Below are 20,214 nucleotides of genomic sequence, written 5' to 3'. Positions count from 1 at the left end.
GCCGCGCTGGGGGCCGCTGCCGCAGGGCTGCGGGCCGGGGAGCGGCGGGCGGCCGCGGGCTCTTAAAGGGAAAGTGCGCGGCGGGGCCGCGGGAACATGGACGCCGAGGGGCGGCGCAGCGCGGCCGCAGCGGCTGCGCGAGGGGGCGCGAGCGGCTCCGCGGAGCCGCGGGGGGCGGCGGCCGCCGCCGCGAAAGGCCACGGGGTGCTGAAGGGCCTCGCCGAGGTGGCGGCGCGGTGAGAGCCGGCGATGTCTGTTCCCGCGGGGCCCCCGGGACGCGGGCGGTGCCGCCCGGGGCTGGTGGGGGGCTGCGGCGGGGTGGCGGTGGCCTCCCCAAACGGGGCTCGCAGCGAGCGCCGCGGCCGGAGCAGGTCCGTGCCCCCCGGCTCCCACAGCCCTGCCGCGACCTGAGGCTCCGCGTTGGCGCTTCAGGGAGGCCAGGTCACAGCAGACTACTGCAGGGAATTAGTTGTGAGGGTGTCTGCTTAAAACACAAGCTCTGTTTCCTTGGCTGCTCTCCTCACCTTGACCTTCCTGGGCTTTCATATCTGTCTCAGTAGGGTGTGCGGTGATGCACATCTTGTTTTCCCCATTTGTTTCCTCAGCCCTCCAAGGATCTTGGGGGTGCTCACGACATTAACTCCCCTTCCCCAAAGAGACCTGGGCTCCGACTCCTGAACCTAGTTCCCAGCTGCAGTTACCGCACCAGGCTCCCTCAGCGCAGGATGGCAGCGGGGTGGGAGGACCAGCCGTGGGCTCCTTGTGAGGAGCCCACGTTGAGACAACGTCCAGGTCTGTGAACGAGCCAGGGACCTGCAGAGGTCCCAGGAATTACTCCTGCCACGAAGGAGGAGAGGAGGAGGCAGGACCTCCTTCCTTCTGCCACAAGTGGAGCTAGTGGTGTAAAAAGGGGAGGGGAAAAGGATAAGAGGTACCCTCGAACAGGTTCCTCCAGCACTGTGCAGCCCACAAAATATTGAAAGCATGAAAAAAAAAAAAGGTTTTTTTTTTCTTTTCCAGAGAAAAAGTGAGGGAAATTGAAATAATTCACTTTTTTTAGAAGTGAGAAATAGGTATAGTTTACTGAGCACATGGACCTATGTTCATCCCACTTCAGTTCAGACACATCACTGTAGCAGTCAAATTGAGAACCCTATGATCCATGAGCGTATCTTGTGGTGTAGCTCCAGAAAGTCATTCAGCCCATCAGAGGTCTGAGTTGCCTTCCAAAGGTGCCTGCCTATTCATCAGTTACAGAGGGATTCTGTGTTTTACAGTACTCTGCCTTAAGGCTAGGGGTGCTTTAAGGCAGGTAGAGGGAATTTGCACCTTCACAAGTAATATAAGACACATAAGTAAGTGGTTTTTTTCTCTTGAATAGAAATATATATATATATGTATATGCAAACATACATACAGTATATCGCCCACAAGGTTTTACAGAGGGAAATGTGTGCATACTAAAATATTTATATATTGACATGCATCTATAATGGAAAGAGAAGAATGATTTAAATGTTGGAAACAGAAGGAGCAGAATACTCTTGATCTGAAAACAGAAAGGGAAGTGGTACTCATTGTGAACAGACAGAATATATAAAGACTTAATGCTTTTCAGTTATAGAAGAAATTCACATTACTAAAGAAGGAATTAAAAAAAAATAAATAGGCCACCTATTTAGGCATTGGTTTTAATTTACTTACCACTATTTCCAATAAAAAACAATGTAAATAATTTCTACAGCATATAGGAACTGTGTATTTCATAATATTAGAAATCTTGAAATAAAGTAGCTTTATCTGAAGTACTGAAGTTGTTATTAACTGAAAGCATTCAAAAGGAATTGCAGTAATAATAAATTAAATCATTATTCTTGTTGTCTCTGAGAGAAATTATTTCACAAATGTATGTCTTGTCAGTTCCCCAGCTTTCTCATTTTTCTATATCAGATCTCAAAAATTAATGGCAAGCTATGATTTTCTTTTCTGAAACTCTCCAAATTTCTTTAATTTTTTTCAGATCCTCACACCTTTAAGGAAGATATGTTGAGACAGTAGGATCCATCAGCCAGGGCATGGAAGAGTTGACAGATACAAAGCCCATTGGAATATATTCTCTCCCCTCAGAGGGCTGGGCTGCCTAAGATGAGTAGGCCTGCAGTAGCCAAAGAGGACAGTGCTATGGAGATGGAGAAAATTAGGTACATTTTCATATTCATCATGCAAAGCAATGCATCCAAATTACTGCTGTCCAGATTTGAGGATGATGCACATTCTGTGGCAAGAACTGCATTGAAGGGGCAGATGCTTTTCACTGGCATTTAACTCGTTGGCTGTTTTTCTCAGAGCAATCTAAAAGTACTGAATGTGCAATGTTTTTCCAACACCATTTAATTAGTTCCAAAACAGAGCTCTTAATCTATTTCCCCTGAGGCCATCACAGCCTCCATGCAGTTCTTTCTACTCTCCTTTCTATTTGCAAACCCCAAAGAGGGAGAGAAGCTAGTATAAACTACTACCACTGGCTAGTATGAACAAGCTGCAGTGACTATATTGGGACTGATTAGCAACTGAAAGACATTTAATTGGGAGCAGAATTACCTCAATTTTTTGTGAAAATACTTCACAAAAGCAAAGAGCAGTGGGCCTGTCCTCTATGTGACTGCTCCTTCCTGTTGAGCTTTCTGCAAGATCTTGCAGATTGCTACCTGAACAAGGTAAGGCAGAACTTGCTTATATTCACTCTCTTATTGGAAACTGATTTGTGATATCTGATCCAACTCCTACAAAAGTCAATGAAAGCCTTTCTGTTTATTTACTTTGATCAAGTGTCCAGGGAGGCCACATGGTGCTACAAGCTGTTCCAACCTTAGGCCTCACAACACAGAAAAACATAAGTGATGAATATATAGTCAGATGGCTTACAGACCTCATTCTAACAGGCCACTGAAGACATTTTTCATCTTTATCATGAGTTTCTGTCTGTTGATGTAGCAAATCATGCTGAACTGCTTTGTTTTTCATTAGAGAACCAGTAGGGAACTAGCAGCACTGAGAGGAAACTAAAGTCCTATGTGTATCTTTTAAAATACATCATGCGTTCACATCCTGTAGTGGTGAGTCTATTAAAAATACTCAAGTTGATGAAGCAGTATGCTGAGAAAATATAAATTCTATTTATCATGTAAAATTTCATCTTTGGTTTAAATATCTGAAAACTGCAGCTATGCCTACATTTACTGAACAAGTTTCTATACAGTTCAGCATGTAATTCAGGTATATGGAAAGCAAATCATTGCTTATGAGTCTTTGCACATGCCTAAACAATGCCTAAACCCTATATAAATCCTGATCCAACTTATCTGTTATTTGGTCCAACTCTGATAGATTGTCTAGTTTATTAATACAAGTATAGACACATTTTAACTTGTGAAGAAATGCTAAGAAGCAGCAAATGCTGGAACACAATATTTAGGGAAATAATTTCTCAAGTTTCTGTGCTGAATAGAAGTCACCATTTTCAGCAAGATCCTCATGGGTTTGTCTAATAAAATGTGTACAGTGCTTCACTAGAAACATTTTTAAGCAGCTAAGATTTACATCTATGTGCTTTTTACCTCTGCATACATTCAGTTAAAAGCACACATAAAAGCTGCAGGCTCTGAAAGTCCACAAGTCATTAGTGCAAGAACACATTTTGAACAGTAAATGAACAGGGAATGAAAAACTTACATACAAACTGATGAAAAACAAAAAGAACAAGTTGTACTTTTCTGAGCTGATGATGGAATTTTCACAGAATTACAGAATCACTAAGGTTGGAAGAGACCTCTGGAGATTATATAATCCAACTCCCCTGCTCAGAGCAGGAACAACTAGAGTCAGTTGTTCAGGGCTGTGTCCAGCTGGGTTTTGCATCTCCAACAATGGAGATTCCACAGCTTCTCTGCCAACTTGTTCCAGTGTTTGACTACCCTCACAGTAAAAAAAAATTTCTTCTGTTTAAATGAGATTTCCCATGTCCCAGTTTGTACCCATTGCCTGTCATGCAGTCACTGGGCACCACTGAGAAGGGTTTGGCTCTGTCTTCTTACTCCTTCCAATCAGGTGTTTATACACATTGATAAGGTCCCCTCTGAGCCTTCTCTGCTCCAGGCTAAACAGTACCAACTCTCTCAGCCTCTCCTCGAATGTCAGATACTACCAGCTCTTAATCATCTCCATGGCCCTTTACTGGACTCGCTCCAGTATGTCTGTATCTTGCTTGTACTGGGGAGGCCAGCACAGGACACAGCACTCCAAAGGTGGTCTTGACAGTGCAGAACTGCTGGCAATGCTCTTCCCAGTGCAGACCAGGATGCTGTTGGCCTTCTCTGCCCCAAGGAGTCATTGTTTGCTGGTATTTGCTGATTTTCTGTCCCCCAGGTCCTTCTCTGCAAAGTTGCTTCTCAGCTGGTCAGCCACCTGTCTGTACTGGTGCATGGAATTATTCTTCCTGAGTTTCAGGACTTTGCATTTCCCTCTATTGACATTCAGGAGGTTCCTCTCTGTCCATTTTCCAGTCTGTCAAATTCCCACTGACTGGCAGCACAACCATCTGGTGTATCAACTATTCCTCCCGCTTTCATATTGTTTGCAAACTTGCTGAGGGGGCACTCTGTCCCAGCATCCAAGTCATAAATGAAGATATTAAACAGTATTGGCCCCAATATCAATCCCTGCAGTGCATCACTAGCAACTGGCCTGCAGCTGGACTTCGTATAACTGATCACAACTTTTAGAGCTCAGCAATTCAGCCAGTAACTTCAGCTGTCCATTTATCTAGTTCATACTTCAGCAGTTCGCCTATGAGAACGTTATGGAAGATGGTGTCTAAAGCCTTGCTAGAGTAAGATAAACAACATCTGCTGCTCTACTCTCTTCCACCAAGCCAGTCATCTCATTGTAGAAGGCTATCATGTTGGTCAGGCATGATTTCCCCTTTTATGGATCCATGCTGACTACTCCCAATCAACTTTTTGTTCTCAATACATTTGAAAATGTATTTCTAGGATTATTTGCTCCCTCACTTACCTAGGGATCCAGATGAGAGTGACTGGCCTGTAGGTCCCCAGATCTTCTTGCTTGCCCTGGTGGGATGAGGTGAGGAAATAGCACTGACATTTGTTTTCTTCTAGTCATAGTTAGGAGGTTTGTCTCCTGATCACCTTGACCTATTTCAAATAACCGAGAGTGGCCTCACAATGACATCGGCCAGCTCCCTCAGCACCCATGGATGCCTCCCATCAGGTCTCATGGACCTGTGTATCCTCAGGGTCCTAAGATTCTTAAAAGGCAAGTCTTACCGGTAAAGACCAAAGCAAAGAAGGCATTGAATACGTTGGCCTTTTCTATGTCCTTTGTCACCAGGCCCCTGCCCTAGTCATCAATGGGCCCACACGTTCCCTAGTCTTATTTTTTCTGTTGATGTGCCTTTAGAAGCCTGTCTTGTTGCCTTCACATCCCTCACCATTCAGCTCCAGGTGGGCTTTGGTATTCCTAATCCCATCTCTTCAAACTTGGACAATGCCTCTGTATTTTTCCTGGGTCACTTGCCCCTGCTTCCTTCCATCTCTTATATGCTTCCTTTTTATGTCTGAGTTTTGTTAGGAGCTCCTTGTTTATCCACAAAGACCTCCTGCTGCCTTTGCTTGACTTTCCACATGGCAGCATAGACTGTGCTTGAGCTTGGATTTCTGGATATTAAGATGACAAAGTATATTTAAGAGAGGCGCAAAACATACCCACCTCTCACAGAGGAATTAGTTGTGAAAATTCTCTGTTCTGCTGTTCCAAGAGACTTTATTTTTCTATTTCTTTCCACTGTCACTTTTACAGGATAAAGTAGGTAAGGTTTAGAAGGGATGTGGAACACACTGTGAGAACAGTGAGAACTGCAGTTACAACATATGTCAAGAATACAATAATGAAATATCCTGTAAAAAGAAAAGAAGTCTTCCAGAGGTGAATTCATTGTTTGTGACTGTTGTCAGTTTGAATTAAATTTTCAAATACTAAGCTCTGAACAAAGAGACAAAATGCAGTATTGTTCATTTGTTTTTAATCTCCAAGCATTAACAAACCTGTTTTTAGAAAGGTAATCCTTTCTGAAAGATACAAAATTTTAATCTCTCCTACCTTAAATGTAGGTGTGTGTGCATATATAAATACCTCTATGTATCAAGATACAGGTAAGTATTTATATGTTTTTATACAGAGATATTCACTGTTACCTACTCTTGATACATTTTTACGGTGTTTTCCTTAAAGATCCAGCATACAGATAATTACCTGAATATCTATTTGAATTTTAAATAAAAGTACATACTTACCTGACACCTTCAGAGACTCAAATGCAGCATAAACAGTGTTTGAAACAAATGAGGATTTAAATGCCTAATGATAGGAAAGGATCAAAATGCTTTGCAAGTTTTATCAAACAACACAAAGTCTATTTTTAATTTATTTTAAAACAATATTTTGATTTTTTGAAATTTGCACGACTTCTGGCATGAGGTTGTCATTAAGTGCGTTTTGATAGAGGCCCTAAACCCCACATTAGCGATTGGAATACTCTTGCAGTGTCTCAAACTTTAATTACTAAAGGCACATCTGAATTGAATACCATGAAATGAAGGAGGCAAGGGAGAGGGAATATGACTGATGAGCCAGCAGTAATCTCAGTTAGAAAAAAAAAGACAAACGTAACAAGTCAAATGGAGTAGAAACAAGAGAGGGCAAGCTTCCCTGGCACACAGGGCTTTTCAACACAACATGTACAGAAAAATAAACCAGGGCAGATTAAAATACTCTTTGCATACAATTATTGCCCTTAGGATAGAGTGAAAGAAAGAACATAAACTGGTGATAATGATGACATTCCCTGTCTCGTGGAAGGGTCCCTTGCTATTCTGAAGAGGAAGAAGTAAAACAGAGTGGGGTAGAATTAAAATAGGACAGGACAGAGTAGAAATGAATCAAATGGAACAGATGTTAGCAGTTATGGTAAAAGTGATCATGATGAGATCAGAAGCTTGGCTGAAGCCATGAGCACATATCAGTTATGCCATGTGGCATATGACATGCATTTGAGTCATCATTGACTTGGGTTAATTTAAAATGAGAGACTGAGTGGTGAAGAGCTCTGGGCTTCATTACTAGTACTGTGATCTCAACAGCATAACCAGCTTGTGATGTTAATATTTGTTTTTTCTCCTCCTCAAAATAAAATAATTAACACTTTTAGGAAAAGAATAATCACTAGGAAATACAGCTGTTCGTACAAATTTGTAATTTTCTTCTTTTTCCAGGAATTACCTCAATTAGCTCCTTGGATGTTAGTTTTATTACATCCGTCAGTATCTGTCAGAGGTTTTTTTTTTTTTTTTTTAAAAAAAAAAAAAAAAAAAAGACACACACACACACAGACTCTGGTAAATGCCCTCATTTACTGTTTTAGAGTAATCTCATTAGCCTCTAAAAGAGCAAATTGTGTAATTTGTTGCCATAGCAGTGGAGTTTGCAGAAGTGAGTGGTGACCTGCATAGAGAATTAGCACAAACCTGATGAGCATGTATCAGAACTATTATAAGATCAAGAGATTTGCTTTACTAGCCCTAAGAAACACATCATTAATGACAACTACCATGCCATATTTATGAAAATTAGTGTCATCCTGGTTGAATTAGGTCCCCTTACAATAACTTGAGTTTTTTGTTGCCTGTAGTCTCAGACTTGTGCAGAGCTGTTCTTGCCAACCACATATATAGCTAAAGTAAAAACATATTGTAGTGTTAGTAAAGCTTTAATAGTTACAAAGAAGAATGTCCCCAAAAATTTCCTTCTTAAACTTATCAAGGCATGATAGCCTTATCACACATATGACACCGAGATGGACGATAGGAAATCCAGAGCAAGAATTTTGTTTTGCTTTACTATTTCTACATACAGGTAAAAATGCCAGAGCTGTTCAAAGAACACCAAAAGCCACGTTTCTCCCTGGTAAGGGATTCTGCTGCACAGAAATAGTGGCAGAGAGCAAGAGAAGGCATAGATTTCTAGGAAGGAGTTGAGACTCCCTGTGTACTGTGTGACCCACAAAGAGAAGCAAGCCTTGGCTCAGGAACAAAAAGTGTTGACTGACCTTACTCATGTCCTTCAAGACTAGTATGTTGGTAGCTTAGTATTGTATTATCCTAGCACCTAGTAGTACTAAGTAGTACTAATACTAAATAGTATCCTAGTACTTAGTACTAAATTATGAGGGTAATACCTAGGATACAAATTACATATCCAGTTTAAAGTCAGCTAGCTAGTCCCTCCCCCAGACCAAGACAAAGTGGCTTGCTGCAGATGGGATTCCAGAAGCAACAAAGATAAACTGATTCAGTTTATCATGGACTAGAGCATCGGGGCAAAACAAGTAGTGAACTAAATTGACAGAACAGGTGCACCCTTAGAGCAATCTGTAGGAAAGCTGCTGCAGCTTATACAGGAGTGTCCACATTTCTCATCTGCCAACACTTACAAATTTTCAAGTGGAGGTGTTGACCACTCTATCACAAATTTAAGTCCAACTGACAATTGGTTGTTTTCCCCGGTTACTTTTTGTAGACCCAGTGAGCCTGTGCACCATACTTTCGCTACTACCGAATCACTTAAGTAACAGTGGAACCTCATCTGGAACATCCATGCTTGGAAAGAGGCAATCTAGTGGATGAAAGGTACCATTAACACTTCCCCTTCTACTACTCAGAGCTGTAATGAACATTTTAGCGTAAGTCTGTACTGCAGCATGTAACTATAACCACAGACCACGTACACATTCCAAAGTTGAATTCAACTCAAGACCTTATCTTAGCTAGAACGGCTGTCATGTTTCTATGGAAGCACAGGTTTTGGCAGTTTACTGTTAGGCACTACTGCTGGTAGCCAGTTCCAGGCTGGCTCCGGTACACCTGTAAAATGCAAACCATTCATGTAGATATGCCATGAGAAACATAGCAAGGATCTTCCTGCAAAGGTCTACATCCACCTGCTGCTATTATGCTGCCTGACCCTGGGCAGGTGCTTTGTTTGGTGCTCCCAGAACTTCACTGATGTCCTCACACAAAGCACAGCACTGTTCAGAGAGCCCTGACCTAGCAGGGAGCCCCAGCACTGTGGTACCCAGTGTGCTGCAAGTAGGGTTGTTGCCACTGAAATGCAATTGCCAGATGTTAAACACTGGTGGGCTTTTTTACTGAATTTCATCAAATACAGCACTCACTGCTCCACTCACGTACTCCAAGTACTCATTATAACCAGGCAGCCTTACTATCACAATTTAAAAGTACAAATACAACAACTGAAAGATGGCATATCTTAGTGATCTATTTAGTTACTACCAGGTGAGATATACATGACAATATTAGATATTTTAGCCAGCACAAATAAGCACACTGAAATATTTAAAACAGTTTTTATAAAGATTTTGCAAAACAGGCTAATTGATTTCAGTGGATATACTTATGGTATGCAAGAGCAGTGTTTCACAGACTATTTGTCCAGCTATATTGCAGTTACTGGCATTTTTTTCCCCTCTGAATACCATGAATGTAAATCCCCATCCAATATTCATTAAAATCTACAGAAAACCTTCCACACACGTAACAGCCTCAGACCAGGCTGTTACTTCTGTTGCTTGAATGTATGGTGCCCCCTGTAAACCCCCCCCCCCCCCCAAAAAAAAAAAAAAAAAAGCACCACTTTCTTTAAACTATGAAGGTGTTGCCATTCTCACTCTGAAAACTCTAATTATGGTTTAAGGCCTCAAGGGAACTCAAACATTGTATAGGAAGATCATACTTCATAAGTACAGTAAGAATGCACACCCTTACTTATCGGGGGGGGGGGGGGGAGAAAGAAAAAAATTAGAAATCCTTCAGAATCTGTTTTGATATTACTGTGGATTGTCTTACAGATTATTTCAATGGAGTTCTAACACATTCTACTAATATGTAAGGATCACAAAAGATTAATACTCCATATTTATCAAGGCAGACATGAGATCATTAGAAGATATTTCTTCATAACATGAATAATACCATAATAGGACATAATGAATATTATTATACTCATTTCAAATACAGTCTGGACTTCAAAATATTTATCATAACATTCATTATAAACAACATACATGGCAAAAAAAAAAATCTTTCTGCTATCACAAATTTAAATCTAAAAATTGAAAATAAAGCACCTAACAATCACAACTTGCAGAAAAACATTCATTCTGGTAGAAAGGTAGATTTTGGAAAATGTATTTTTGTATCATCATTATAGCATTTTGTATGAGGGTCCAGTTCTACATTATCTGAAAATGTGTACAGCTTCCTGGATTGTGACCTGTCCTAAGGACTAATCATAGTGTGCAAACACTGGGTTTTGCAAAACTGGAACTTTAGCCATATTCCCTATTTGAATTCTTTTTCATGCAGAAATAAGATGGCATATATAAAACCTGAACTTATTTTTCAATCATTTTTTTTTTAACTGACCACCAAGCCCCTGTGCTCTCCCTTTAAAGAGATTCCAAGTTATTTACAGCATATCTGAGCCTCCAGATCTTAATTTGGAAAGAGTGTCTTCTATTTCTTCATCACTGGGAGATGATATAACGGAGGAGGGAGTTCCTGCTATGAGGAACTCGTACGAGGGCTCATATGTCTTACGAGGGCTATGTCTTATAAAAATCACGTATTGGAGTAGTTCTGCTAAGGAATATAATCAGGACTCATAAAAGCCATTCTTCAGAAATAGGATGTTTTTCAATATCTGTCTCTAGGCCACTGTGAAAGCATTCTCTTTCCCTTGGGAATGAGCTTGCCTTCTTGCAGGTGGGAAGAGAGGAACTTTTGTGAGAAATGGAGGGAAGCTGTTGGGAAGAACTGGCTTCTAGCAGGGGGAGAGGTCTGAAGAAAACCCAGATTTTATATATGGCACAGATCTGTGAGAAGAACCTCTTCTGAGAAGACTGGGCCTTACATCCAAGCTATGAGCAAAAAAATAAAGTGTAAGGACACAAAGAGAGCACTTACCACAAGTCCTGCATTTTCCTTGGGTGGATGGCTGTGGATGCCACAGCTGCTCCAACTGACAGACCTAAAGTAGAAGAGAGATCCTCAACACATTATAAGGCCCATCATTTTATCCAGGTGAGGGGAGAGCCCAGCTGGGAAATTCTGTCCTAGTAACTACTGCTGTGAGAGGCTTCACAGTTCTTTGCTTTTTTCTACTGCTCAAAGTCTGTAGGATACTGAATACTTTTCAGCAAAAGTAAGGAGTCCTTCTACTTGACAGTCAAGTCCCTTAATTTTTAAATTGCTTACATGAAGCATCAACATAAACTAACATCTACCAGGCAGCTGCTGTCCTCAGCAACAGCAAGAGTGTGCATATGTGCTTGTTCTTTATGGGAAAGAAACACCTTTGGATCACTGCAGCCACCTCCCACAAGCTCACTCATCAGTGATGCTGCTGAGCCCAGCAGATGGGAGGAGTCTGTCTCTGCTGTTGGTGCTGACAGACAAAATGGAAAAACTATCTGTCCCCATAACTACTACAGCCTTAAAATTCCTCCTTTCCTTTCCCTATGTTCACATTCTAGGTTCTTCAAACAAATTATTTGCACACAAAATTATACCCTCTCTAAAATTCCCATTTTCCCTCACTTGTAGTCATCTCCCACCTTCTTCCACAGAAAGATCTGACCAATAGATGGCACCTCAAATAAAAGTTATCTGCACCTCACTGTAGCGAATATTCCTCCACCTCCTGTTCAAAACATTACTAATTCAGCAGGCTTCCGCAGTGGGAAAAGATGGCCAGCTAACATCAAGCAACACATCTGGGTCCAGAATCAAAGCAGAATGTGTGACAGGGTTAGACAAAGGCAAAAAAAAATGTTATGAGCAATACTGGTAGGAGACTGTATAAGAACAAAAGTGGGGATGTGTCCATGCTTCCACTCTCGGAGCTGGATGAACACTGTGGAATTATGGTAGTGTGGCTCCAAGTTTAGGATCTCTTAGCCCAGCATTAGCACCATGCTAATTTGGCAACTCAACACACAAACTGGAGCTGGCTTATAATAAGTCAGCTTTCAGTAATAGCCATCAGATTTTTGACAGTCTAAGCACATCCACGTAAGATGTGTTGCTTTTGCACTTGGAGGTTAACAGATGGGAAAGTAAATAATCCTCCCCTCAGCTATAGACTGTGTCACTTTTATTACAAGTATTTTTATTAGATGATTTTGTGCTTGTTACATGCAGACATGAAGATTTACACTTGGTTTCAATAAAAGTACAACGTCCTAGATTCCCTATTAATTTCTGTCCAAATATATTTTAATTACTAATTCCTTCTGTGTTTTCTACTGCTTTTAATTATGAAAGCTTGAAGCAGACATCTATGAGATCCTTCTCTAGGCTTTTCTTGAGAAAGTATCCACCAAGCTCTTCTCCAAGACTGCCTGCAATGCGGTGGTGGTGGTGAGAGCATCAGTATGAGTTTTTCTGACAATGTGTAGAATATGTTATCAAGGTGTGAAAAGCAAAGACAATCTGCACAAACAGACAATAATAGATCAGTGATTAAACAGACATGTCTGGCATGTATTTTACCAGTTCTGTGGGAGTTTTCTCTCAGCAAATTTACTTATTCCATTTTATGGATGAAGAGACAACAAGCTTTTTCCTGTGAATCCTCCTCCTTCACTCAATATTTTAACTGGCTGTATGTAACAAGTACAGAATTTGTCCAGGAAATGTATGTCTGACAGGCACACAGTATACATAGTTTGAGGAATACACTGAATAATGAAAATGACTTATAAATATTTACTTACCTGACTTTTTATTCTCATCTTATTTGATTCCTCACTTTTTTTAATATATATATAATTCCTTAATTATTTCTGTATTTTCTATTTCTTGGAAGTTTTTCATACTCTATTACTCAGAGTGTTTGTGTACAGGAGAGAACATGGATTACCAAAGTCCCAGGGAAGTTCTGGACCCAGTTTCCTAGACAAAGTTATGAGAGAGATGCTGGAAAGAGATGAATTCTCTTGAGTGCAATTACTTGGGAAAATCACTATGAATCACTATCACCATTCTTCCCTTGTGACCTGATATTCATTCTTTACAACACTGCGTAAGTCATCAGTGACCTACTCTCTGTTAGGATATTGACAAATAAATACATCTAAAAAATTACTTAATTGAATAACTTATTATTTGCATTTAGCTAGGAGTTAAATTCTTTCCTGCATCACTTCAGTTTAATCATTTAAACATATTCAAAGTGAATGTGCAGTGTTATTGTTTGATCTCTTTTTACTCATATAGTTATGCAGATAAATATATATAATCCATATACATACAATCAAGAGTGAGGAAAATTCACTTATTTAGTGTCTTTTCACACAATATGGATAAGGAGAAACAGATCTCTCTTTGGCCATGATTAAGCAGGGCTTCCTCCAACCAGAATAGAAAGAGGGAAATATTCCAATTTTTGCATGCTCCTCTTTCACACTTTTCTCCTTTCCTCCTTTGCTCACCACTGTAGGACTGAAAAAAAAGAAAGGAATGTTTGAAATGTCAAAACTGGGTAGCATAAAGACTTGATGAAAGTTATAAAACTTTTCTCCATTTCAAAAGGAGTTTTAAATCATTGTTTTAATTTTTTAAAATCATTTAATCGTCTATTTGTTTTCAAAACTCATTTTCACAGGGAGAAACCTTTTCAATGAAGCATAGAGACGTTTTCTTCTAAGTGTTCAATCAGTAATGAAAGGCCATTTTTACATGAATTGTGGAAAATGCTTTACAATGCATTTACAATGGAATGTTTACACATTCCATATCCCATTGTATACTATGCTGTAAAAGGCCTTTCTACTAACCTGAGTTAGTTCCTTTAGTATGAACTCTGCTGAGTGAGGGTTTCACCAAAAATACCAAATAAGATGGGCTGATATGATCCAGATAGAGTTTCATCAACTTTAGTTGACAGATCAACTAAATCTGTGTACTTCAGTCTTACATTAATACGTTTAAAGTAATTGGAGACCAAAATACTGATTTGTTGCATTCAGCAACTATAGCAATATCAACTAAATAGGCAATATATAAACCTAAGCCACCAAAAATTCTGAGACAGACTCTCCAACATCAAGAGATTGCCCTAGATGTACAGTCCTGAGATTTTTTAAAATAACAGTATTCAGGTTCTTCTATTTGTTTTCAAGTATTCCGCTTTTGGAGTTTGTGCTTTCTATATGAACTTTACTTTTCTCTATTGCTGTGGGGATTAGTAACTTTCTGAAGTGAAACTGAGATTCGTTTGTCGTCTTCCAACTATCTTTTTGCACAGACCTAACTAGCATTACTCCTGTTTTAAAAACAAATCAAATACTGCCCTACAGTAGCAACAACTACTCTCATTAATCTTATAAGGTTTGTCAGTTATCTTCCAGCTTTCTGTGGGGTCACTGGAAAATTAAATAAAATTTACTTTTCTAGCAAATCTCCATTACTCAGCTGTAAAGCCAAATGCATCTTCTGCATTATCATAGCCCTCTGTTTTGAGCAGTGATGCACCCTGGCATTTAGGGCAAGTCTGTGTATTTGTAAATAGTATTTGTCAAACTACTCAAAAAGGCTCAGCTCAACACTTTCCAGACCCTCTCTCCTGCCTTGGCCTCTAAGTTTCATATGACAGTCACATCATTCGAATCTGAGATCACTGCACGTTATCGCCAGATTGCCTCCTTGCCTATTTTACAATGGATGACATACTATCAAATTACATAACTACAATATCTGTTGCAACTTCTTTGACAAGTAGACTTCAGGACTCATTATCACTAATCTACAGATCTGTAGTTTTTTCAATCTTGATCAAATAAAATGAACAATGACATTGCCAGGGAGAGAAACGTTAACCACTGTCTTTTTCTTCTGGTCTCCTACGAATACTTCCACAAATAAATACTCTCACAAACAAAACTCTTGATACCATGTTTGAAAGTCTATTTCTGATTATCATTGCATTTTCACAAATGAAAACATTTACACAGAGTTGGACTGAACTACTTTCTGAATGATCAGTAGCTTAAATGATTAAAGATGCATCAAGATACAGAGGGATTCAAAGAGTGTTAGAGCAATATAAATTTAGGATAATTGTACTGATGTTGATTGTACTTAACCAGTGCAAACATGTTGAATGTAAGCATCCAATTTTAAAAAGAAGTCACAATCGTTACACTGTTATTTTTGCAATTTTTTTTAATGATAAAAATTAGAGTAGGATCAACTTCAAATATTGTAACCTCCCTGACACAGGTTTTGTATTTGGAAGAAAATTAAGATCCTATTTCTACATCTTGGACACATCATAAAATCTATCTTCAATAAGTTAAATATACTTGAAGTTTATAAATATGCCTGATATCAGGAATATTCTGTTTTTTCCTAAATTGCAGATCAATAATGAATAGAGTAGAACATAGTTTGGTGGTGATATTACTCCTATCCACCTCTTCAAATACATAATAACACATATTCCACTTTGCAAATAGATAACTATTCTAAAATTTATTTCTAGGCAGGTCGCAATCAAGATGCATTTTAATATAAATTCATGAACTTTTTACTCTGAACCTTATTAGCACATTTGTTTAACCTGCATAGACTCTTAGAAGCAGTTTTGGGGAAAAATGCTTTGGGGAAAGTGGTTTTTTTAGGAATGTAACAAAGGCCCTTGGCTAAACTAAATCCCAGCATAACTGTAAAAAACAAGCATAGTATCTGGAGACATGGGATAACTTCTGTCTCATCCAGCACTAGCCTGGGGCTTTTTTGTGTCTTTACAGTGCAAACACTGCCACCTGGGGAATGCAGAGCAGATCCTCATTGCAATTTTAAAGGGAAGAGTTCATTAAACTCAATGTAGTTGCTCCTGAATAACAAGCGTACAAAGGAACCAGATGCCGGAATCAGATGCTGTATGTTTATAATCCAGAATACATGTTGCTCAAGAGCATAACCAAAGCAGACTTAATAACACTCGAGTCACCATTACATTTTGAATAAACAAACCATTTACAACTTAATTATAGATATCTATTTGCCCTGAGCATTTAGCCAGTATTTGATTCTTTACAGGTTGTTTCTGTCTGAAAGAAAAAATGGTATTGAAGGCATGTACTTCTTTAATACAATCCTTTGTTTTTTTTAAGAAAAGCATCCAGATAATTCCTGTGTCCTTGAACACAGCCATAACAAATTTCTTATTCATAATTCTAAAACTGTTTTTACTCCAGAAAGAAATAAAGTCTCCTTTCTCTCAACTCCAGTCTCCAGTAGGTTCATCCTCCAGACTTTAGTAAGGCATGTAAGTTAAGAGCATGCTCTCCATAGACTCCTTCAACTATTCAACTATTTTTGATTTCTTCAATGTACAGATCTTCCCATATTCACAGAGTGCACCTAAGATCTGAATTTCCCATGCAGCTGCTTTTCTTCCTCTACTGAATTTAAGCGTGTCTGTGCTCCTAACTGAGACACTTTGCTTACTGACATTTGATGGGATGAATCTATCTTTTACTGCTGCCAAGCTCAGAAAATCAACCAGGCTTTCCTTATTGGTGTGGGGTCTCTGCATGGACCTAACAGTATGCCTGCTAATACATGAAAGCTGCTTCAACATTTAACAAATCTGTTCCACATAGTGTGTATACATGTGGAGATCCTATGTTCTTGATTTTGTCATTGTATTACATTAGGAACAATACAAATAATATCAATGACATAAGAAAACAATGGATCTAGCTGCACAGACTCTATAGACTTGAAAATAGTGAAGAGGAGTACAAGAAAAGAAGAAGGGAGAAAAAGAGTGGTGAGTCTCTGCAGATGGGGGAGGGGATTTTCAAGGGATCATGAGATCAGAGCCTGCTGCTTCAGGTGCTAATCGCAAATCCGTTTAATTTTAGAAATACCATTAACGGCAAATGGAGGAGTCATTATCTAACAGTGCCTCACAGAGATAACTGCTACAGGTTCCACTTGGACATTCAGATACTGCGGAAATTGGGAAGCTGCCCTTGCAATGACTCAGAGCCTGACCTCCAATTTGTAAGAGCTTAGGAGGAGTTCACTTCCAATGGACAGAAACCTTCTCTATAGGCCAAATCGTACTTATTACATATGAAGTCTAAAAAGCAACCAGGCTCAACCCTCTTGCTGCAAGACTGTACAAGGAGACAAAGTGAATGGTCCAGTTTATCATTTTGTGGAAAAAAAATCTCCATTTCATTCACTGCCTGGACAGAGCGCATAAGAGAAAAGATAATGGAAAAGTCAGGCACAGAAGAACTTCCTTACTAGGTAAGTTAAGGGCAATAAGTGTTAATGTGCTTTGTATAAGGGTGACATGCTTCTAAGTTTAGATTGAATGTACTAAAAAGGGAAACTCCATAAAATGGAATTTACCTGACAGGGGTGTGATTCTGTCCTCTTGAAGCCTATGTAAGTATTACCAAAGACACGAGATGACCCAGAGAAGGTTTGGTATGCTGTTGCCTAAATCTCAGTATGAAGGGCACAAGGTGACTTTTTAATCTGTCATTTACTTCAAACTCATTTTGATCAAGGACACCAAAAATAAGTGAGTTGAGAAAAAAAATCCTGTAATACACAAATACACTGATCTAGGTTGAAATGAAGCATATTTAAAAGTGCAAAGCTTATTAAACTACATAAAATCTTCTTTAGTACCCATCAAGCTTCTGATTATATTTCTCCAGCTTCTTATCATGTCTTTCTTTGGTTTAAAATCATAATATAATTTCTTTTGGACTGCTGTATTATTTTGCTTGTAATTTAAATCTCTGATATTTTTTGGTCTTCAAGACCCCTTTCACACTGTAGATGGCAGTAAATCATTACATAACACAAAGCAGTCTCACATTTACCTACATCTATTTGGGCATACAGTGACTTGGTTTCAGTTTTCTTCCTCTCAAAGATGAGATTTTTTTATCCACCCTAGTAAGCACCGTAAAACACAACCAAAAACCTTGCTTGCAACCAGGACAAAAAATATTCTCTAGTAATTTTTGACTGTGCATACAGCATACAACTAATCTTTTTTTTTTTTCCTAGGAGACCAAACTGTACAGTCAACTGGAAAGGAAGAGCTGGACTACAGAGATTACCTGAATCCAGATTGGGATCCCTCCCACTGTCTTGACCCAGCTCAACGTTTGCGAAGTCCCGGTTCAAAATCTGACCTTCTCAGTGGTGCAGTATTGTGTGGTGCCATGAAGTCAGGGCCGTGGTTCAGCCTCTCTAAGGACTGCCCGCGTGGAAGCCCATAAAGTGCTTCTTAGTTGTTTTTCCAGATTTGATAAGAGCAGCAATAGGCAGCACTGCCAGTTAAGATTGCTCTGGGATGTGCTGGGAACCCGGCAGGCAGTCTAACAGGCAGGCAGCAAACGTGGCTCCCTGAGCAAGTGGAGGTAATCGTGGAGGACACTGCTTTCTGCTGCTGTCAATAGTTGTTTCAGTAAGAAGCAGCTGCTTTTCCAAAAGGCTGAGCATTTTGCAAGTTCTTTCAGCTGATACTTCTGTACAGAATACAGTAAGGACCCAAACTGGCCGCAGTCTTAATTTACTGTCAGAAAAATAATTAATTCAACGCTGAAACTGGTAGAGGCAATGAGATGCTGAATTCCTCTGAAAACCTCTGAAAACATTCTACTTTTATAATGGGCCTTTATTTTAATTTGGGGTTCATCCTACATCCACCAAAGTTAGTGATAATATTCCTATCAATTTTAATGGGACAAGATCAGCTTTAAGTTATCTCCTTCAAGATACCAAAATTTCAAGGCTTTGGCTTTAACATATATGACTTTTCCACTGTTTAAATGAAGATAAGACTCTTCTATTTTTCTGTAGGGAGCCCTAAGAGAGCTAAGTACTATTTATATTTTTCCCTTGGAATCTGATGAATAAGCAAATGATAGTCTAGAGTCCCAGCTGGTATGAGCTGGCATTGTACAGCTGAAGACAACGGCCCTGGGCCAACCCAGACAGAAGGAAGAGACCGCCTGTGGTTTCATTGTTCACCAGACTGTATTTTGGACAAGACACAAAACTGATCCAATGGCTGGTAGTCATTAGTCTGAGGTATTCTTGCAAAAGCAAGCAAATCTTAGTGCCCTGATCAGTCCAGTTTGGAAAAATATATTGTGCCTACTTTTAAAATCACTGCAGTTATTTTTGTTATTTCCATTTGATCCCCAAAACACCTAACTTTGTTAGCTTTATCCTTTCTGTCGCAGATAGGCATTATAAAGTAATTACTATGTTCAGCTCTGGGAAATGACATAATTGCAGCCCAATCAAGACCTAGTTCATTGGTTTCAGTGGATGATTTTTGTATGACATTTTTCTCTTCTGCCTTGTAACACTTATTTTTATGTCCAAAGTTTGCTCAGAGAGAATTATAGACTGAAAGTGAGTTCTGCCAGTGAGAACCTAAGGGCATGTCTCCAGTGAGCAGCAAAGAAATGCAGAGATTCCTGAGCTGGTAAACCTATGTTAGCTCTGGAAATGCCCAACACCTTGCTAAGTATCTGCAATGCTCTTAGAGTCAAGCTGATATCCCCAAGCAGTGATGTGTGACAGTAACAGCTTCGCTGCATAGATCCATTGCTCAGAGAAAAGATTTTTGTTCACAGTATCTAAACCTGGACTAATCTCTCCAGAGTGAAAGTTTAATTCAGCAGAGCATAGACTGTCACTAGATGGCACGACGCAATACTGTATGCTATCCATACACACTATTGCATGACACTACACTATAGTTTAAAGAGGCCAAATTAAACAACTCTTTAGAAAAAGAAGCACAAAGAGAATCAGACATTAGTAGGAAAATTATCAAAAACCAACATCAATTCCTTTTTCTTCTGTAACAACATAAAAGTAACTGCTGGAGTCACTGTCCCCAGAAAACCTGAAAGGATCATTTCTATTCTAAAATACTGCTTTCTGCTTTTACTTTCATGTCCCCAGACAGCTGTCGGGGTCTGCAGAAGCAAAGTCAGTCTTACCA

The 20,214-nt window shown here is 39.5% G+C and overlaps 1 long non-coding RNA gene across 1 annotated transcript; it reads left to right on the top strand.

The window, feature by feature from the left end:
- Positions 1–170: 170 nt before the first annotated feature.
- LOC134141222 (uncharacterized) lies at positions 171–19,367 on the top strand. Its single transcript, XR_009958563.1, has 7 exons — positions 171–236; positions 2,021–2,201; positions 8,653–8,762; positions 16,415–16,485; positions 16,877–16,992; positions 17,087–17,480; positions 18,258–19,367. It is a non-coding gene; the product is annotated as an uncharacterized LOC134141222 (long non-coding RNA).
- The last annotated feature ends 847 nt before the right edge of the window (positions 19,368–20,214 follow it).

The sequence above is a fragment of the Rhea pennata genome, chromosome 5 (genome assembly GCF_028389875.1).
Source record: "Rhea pennata isolate bPtePen1 chromosome 5, bPtePen1.pri, whole genome shotgun sequence".
NCBI lineage: Eukaryota > Metazoa > Chordata > Aves > Rheiformes > Rheidae > Rhea > Rhea pennata.
This window is presented reverse-complemented; position numbering and strand designations above follow the sequence as displayed.